Here is a 6,000-nt window from a genome sequence, read left to right on the forward strand (position 1 = left end):
CCAGTCCTGAGATAGTAGTAGGAAAAGGAAGTGGGGGAGGGGTCCTTGGCTACAAAGATTAGAGGAGTTTCCAGACAGAGCCTGATTGAACAATTTTGTTCAATATGCTTCAGAACTTAATGGGAATGAAGATTAGGTCTTGGCCATGAATTTGACAACTGGTGACCTTTAAACACATAAATTTAGGGGTGCCTAGGTGGCTCAGAAGGGTTAAGTATCTGACTTCAGCTCAGGTCATGATCCTAGGACCCTGGGATACCACCTGCTGAGCTCCCAACTCAGGGGTATTCTGCTTCTCCCTCTCCCTCTGCCACACCCCCCCCCGACTTGTGCGATCTCAAATAAATAAATAAAACCTTTAACAAAACAAAACAAAACATAGTTTTAGCATTGTGGGTATGAAGACAGATTTCATCATCCCTGGTCAGATATCACAACACACAGACACAAGCTCAAGGCATGCATTTACATTTTCATTTCTTTAGGGAGTGGGGTCAGCCCCAAACACTCATTTTTAAGGGGAGAATTAGTGGTTCTTGCCAAATGGTAGGTGACTACAGGGGAATCTTATGGCGGGACATTCAGTTTGAATGGTCAGAGAAAGTGAAAGAGTCAAATAGAAAGAAGTGAGGTTAAATGCACACCCAGCTCCAACACAAAAGGTAAATCCACCATTAAGTGTAGGTCTCAGAAACCTTCCCTGAGAACTGGAGGGGCCCAACCTCCAGCCATCCAAAATGGAGTGAGGAATGCAGGATATGCAAGAATTTGAGACCATCCTGGGCAATCTCTAGTGTAAACTACTCTAGAAGGATAGTAAGGCAGATTGCAATCCCCAGTTTACACTAAAATTGGCCCAGGCTTACTCAGGTCCCCTAGGCCAGAAAAGACCAGGGTCCCTGCCAGCTCACATAAAACCCCTCTTTTTAAGTTCTGATAATCAGCTTACACAGCCCCTTCTCTGTGCCAGAACATTCACTGCAAACATGACTAGAATTTTCCCCTTTAGGAAAAGACGAAATATTATTAATATTCTGGAACATCATCTATATTAAAAATCTAAGCAAAGGAAAAATAAGTTCTTTAAAAGAAAAGCCAGAGTTTAGAAAACTCTAAGGCCTCCTCTCTGTAACTCTTTGGAAGAGCCATTTCCCTCTCCTTGCTGCAAAATACCGCACTTAGGAAAATCTTATGAAGGGATTAAAAGCCAAAACACGTGTTTCGTGACATCAAGACATTTTAGCACAAGGAACCACCCCAGAGGAGATGAAAGAAATTAGATCTGAGGGATGAATGGGATGTTAGGATGAGTCGAAAGGGATCAGAAATATTCCGTGCGTGTTTCCACATTTTACAAAATTGGTCGGGGGTGGGGGGGAGGCGGAACGGAAGTCTGCCGAGCCTGTCAGGACAGCAGTCAGCCCTCCGCTAGGACCAAGGACAGATTTTGTAATCCCAGGCACCCGGCACAAGCGGGCGTCCGGGAAAGCGCAGTCGCGGTGAGCACAGGGCCGGCTCTATAAATCTCCATTAGATCAGACAGTGCTGCGGGTGGAGGGGCGGGGTTACCAGAAATAGCTCCTTTCCTGCAAACTTCTCGAGACCACAGCTGCTACGTGGCCTGAACAGAGTGGGCGCCCCCGGTGGAGAGTGGAAGGCCAGAGAAGCGGTGTCTGTGCGCCCAGGCGGAGGCCACGGACGCCGAAAACTGCGCTTGAGCCGCTTCGAAAGGTCTCATAAAAGTGCCATTTGTTGGGAGTGCGCAGGAAGTGGAGGCAGCTTTGGCACACGTGGCCGCGGTGCTAAATTAACTGTTAACACAAATAATCAAAGTGCAAGACCCATCCAGCGGCTGGCGCCAGCGAAGCGCCGGGAGGGGGGTGGGGTGGGCGGGGAGGCTGTCAGCCCGGCTGCGGGCGGCAGGTGGAGGCTGGGCTGGGGCGGCGGCGCGGACAGGGCCTGGGATCGTGGGACCTAGGGCTGGGGGTGGCCTAGTGGGCGGAGGGTGGGGGTTCGCGCCTGGGCACTGGGACGCAGGGCAAGGGGGAAGCTGGAGCTGAGGAATGCGTCCCCGACCCCGGCAGGAATGACAACCGGTTCCGGGCCAGATTCAGGAACGCTGACGTTACTACGCACAGGAGCATAGGATATACAGGCTCCCTGAGTGAGGGTGTGGGACCTTACTGGCGGTGAGACAGGTAGCTAGTGCGCGGAGGAAAAACGTCAAATCCGAGATGAGGTTGAGGGGAGGGGAGCAGGTTGCTGGAAAGCCCTGCTGACTGGCCTGGTGTCCACATGCTCCCTCTGATTAGGGCGTGCAGAGACATTCTGAGAGAGCTCCCCGGGGAGTCCCCGGGAGAAAGTATCAGAAACCTGCTTCATGGGGTACATGCTCCTTGTTTCCACCAGTAGAAAGGTCGGAATTTTTTTCTAACAATTTTTTTTCTCAGGCTACCTCCGCAGCCTTGTTCTGCGAGCTGTGTGCCCAAAACCATCACCTTCAAATTGTAGGTAGGGAAATTAAGTGGGTGCTGCCACAGTGGACTGACCAACTCAGGGCTGGGCCTCCTCACATTCATGCTCCCTGAGCGCCCTGGGTGTCCAGTGCCAGGTGACATCTACATTGTCAAGAGTTGGGAAGGAATGAAACTCCTTTTGAGGGAAGTGAGAAAGGAGGGCCAAATCATGGCATATATTTTGGGGTGCCCTTCCTAGGATACCGGAATTAGGAGAGGGTACATTCTGGAAAGAACTGTCTTTTGAGAAAATTCTTGAACACTAACTGATACTTGGGTAAGCTGTCCTCAGGTGTGTCTCTAAAGATCAAAGCAAGGTAGAATCAGAATGAGTCTAGCAGGGGCGCCTGGGTGGCTCAGTGGGTTAAAGCCTCTGCCTTTGGCTCAGGTTATGATCCCAAAGTCCTGGGATCGAGCCCCACATCGGGCTCTCTGCTCAGTAGGTAGCCTGCTTCCTCCTCTCTCACTGCCTGCCTCCCTGTCTACTTGTGATCTCTGTCAAATAAATAAATAAAATCTTAAAAAAAAAAAAAGTCTAGCAAATAAATGGGGAGGGGGGAGCAAGAGACATAAATTTACAAATTGCATAGCAACCCTAAGATGTCTCAGTGAGGAAGAACACTGTTCTATTTTTACTAAATCAGACTGGTTAGGTTCTAAAGGCTGAAATACAAGATCAAATTGGTAATCTGGCATAATTTAGTTTTTATGTGTTTTTAGAAACTGGATTTAACTTTAGTGCATTTATGTCCAACACATCTGTTTAGGCAGACAAAACTAATGAAAAACAGGAGAATTCCTCTCTTTGGAAAAGGTATTAAAAGTATGCTGTAGTGATTAGGAAAACTCCAACATGCTAGTTCAAGTCCTGTAAGATATCTTCATAAGAAAGGAAGATTGTTGAAATTCATCTTCCACTACTTCCACTACTTCCCCTATGTTTAGAACAACTCTGGGAGATAGGTGTGGTCACCAGTGCCACACCTCACATCTGGGAACACCAGGCACAAGGGTCAACAGTGCCACCAAGGCTAGTTAGCCAGGTACATGGGATTTGAACCCAAGGCTCTATGTAGAGCCTGTGATCTTCCAACTGTCCCAGAAGGAGATGGTCCAGAGAGGTAACAAGAATGTGTTATCCCTCTGTATGAATTTGTTCAGCAAATATTTATTGAGCACCTGCCATGTGCCAGGTCAGGAGCCAGGATCCAAGAAGGAAAAGCAAACAGGTGGGATTCCTATTTCATATAAAGACAGCCAGCAGCCCTCCCTGTGGAGTATGTTGATGGGCATGGAGTGAAGCTCCTCACAAGTGATTGTCTAATTACAGGTTCTGACTTGGTGAAACTCGTGGAAGCAGAGTGCTGAGGTTCTTTCCCAGCACTCAAATGGAAGAAGACGAGGACCTCACTTTCCTCCCAGCACTCCTCATAATGACGATAAGGTACCAGGAATATCAGTAACTCCATGTAGGGGGTGCTGGCTGTGTGCCCAGCCAATGTGCGAAATACCTTTTCAGATTGTTCACTCCTCTCAGTCATCCTCAGTAATTGAGGCTCTACTGTTATTCCCATTTTACAGATGAGGAAACTAAGATTTCTAGAAATTAAGGGCATTCCACAGGTTTCACAGGGACAGGGCAGAACCTACCTTCAAAGTCATGTCTGGTCTTGTATTTTCTTAAATCTTATTTCCTTCTCCTTCTCTTTATATGTCTATGCAACATAGAAAAAAGATGCCACTGCTCCTGTGGTCTGCTTTCAATACATCATTGAGTGGGAGACTGTAAGTGGTGCCACATATAAATACAGAGCATATTTCAGGTCACATAGCACAGAGTGACCAGACTCAGTGCTGGGGCACAGGCCACTTGGCTCTTCACTAGATCTGGACCTGTCTTTCTAAGCACAGACAGGGACTTTAATTTCTGGAGGCTAATGATGATAATACTGATAGCAATGATCACAGTACCCTGCCCTCCACATGGTCACCTCACATTATCCTTAGAGCAACCTGGGCATAAGTACTATTATTCCCTTTCTAGAAAGGAAGAAACTCAGACATCAAAAACTTGTGTATCTCACACAGTTAAGACCTGAGAATCAGTACCCAAGTCCTCAGGCCTCCAAAGCCTATGCTTTGGCCACTGTGGTACACAGCAACTCTGCAAAATGAAGCAATTAATATCCAGAAGTTTCCCTTCCATATCTCATGCGCAATAATTATAGGGTAAAAAAAGCTACGAATTCAGTTCCCTGTTTAAAAAAAAAAAAAAGCCATTTAACTAGGTCAGGTAAATAGAATGATACTCAGACTAGCTTGGTCCAACTCTAAAGACTCATAATGGAACATCTGAATTGGGCTGGAAAAGGACCCAGTTACCCGTTGTTTCCCAGCTTATGGTGCCGGTTGGCCCTGGGCACACAGGCAGACCACACAGCCCCTCCTTAGCTACCCAGAATCTACCAGGAGCAACAGAGATGGGCCACACTCCCAGACAATCTCCACTGTGCCCATTCCACATAGTACCCTGAGCAGAGGGGAAGGGGTCCTATTATAGGATATGGTTGTCAGCGTACTCTACAGAAAAGGTAAGCCTGTCCTACCCAGAGTTATTTCCACTATGTGGCTGGCTTGTTCTCATTGTAGGTGACAAGGAGGATCCCACTGAAGTTATCCAAAATATTTACAACCTGAGGCCCAGATCACAAGGAAAGAAATCAGACAACCCTCCCTCATTGCTGCTGTCACATTGACAACCAATTTTCCAGCAAATTTGGATGATCAATCCAAGAAACAATTCAAGTATGTCCCAAACAGGAAATATTTGATAAGTAAAATGGTTCTGAGCTCCCAGTTCTTCTCCTCTTCATGGCTCCTGCAGCTCTGTCCACCCTCACCTGCTCAGTAATAGCTAGTAACTACAACCCCAGTAGTAGTCAGCTCTGATAAGAACCTCTGATATTCTCTGCATACACAACTGATAAGACTTGCTCAAATTTTTTTCTTGTCATGACTATTATAGGAGGAAGAGATCCTTAGAGATGGAATTTCAGATGCCAGGAATTTACACATGCTTATAAAGCAGCATATCATTCTACGTAATCACAAGATGATCACTATCTTAAAAAGTCATTTCCAATAAATCAGATTGATGTGGTACAGTGGACAGAGGGTCCCAAGACCTGGGCTGCACACCTGAAGGCTGTGTGCACTTGGGCAGACCCCTAGGGCAAGACAGAGGCTGCCCCAGTGCCTGTCAGTCTGTGCCTGGCATAAAACAGGACTTTATATGGGACTTTCTCAGTTGCTATGCAGATGTAGTGAAGTGTGCTGAAGTCAGCAAAAGGATTCTTCAAAAATAAGAAGAAGAATTATTTTCCTCTCTACGCACAGAGGGCCTGCTGTTAGAACTTTCCAGATTTCAAGGACAGTACTCCTAGAATCTCAGAGTATCTCCAAGTGAATGGTCCTTACCACCACT

The 6,000-nt window shown here is 46.9% G+C and overlaps 1 long non-coding RNA gene across 1 annotated transcript; it reads left to right on the top strand.

Annotated features, from left to right (window-relative positions):
* The first annotated feature begins 1,403 nt into the window (after positions 1 to 1,403).
* On the top strand, positions 1,404 to 5,718 carry LOC122904610. The gene is made up of 4 exons (XR_006384238.1): positions 1,404 to 1,731; positions 3,847 to 3,960; positions 5,166 to 5,321; positions 5,542 to 5,718. It is a non-coding gene; the product is annotated as an uncharacterized LOC122904610 (long non-coding RNA).
* Positions 5,719 to 6,000: the final 282 nt, after the last annotated feature.

Source organism: Neovison vison, chromosome 4, assembly GCF_020171115.1.
Source record: "Neovison vison isolate M4711 chromosome 4, ASM_NN_V1, whole genome shotgun sequence".
In the NCBI taxonomy this organism is placed as follows: domain Eukaryota; kingdom Metazoa; phylum Chordata; class Mammalia; order Carnivora; family Mustelidae; genus Neogale; species Neogale vison.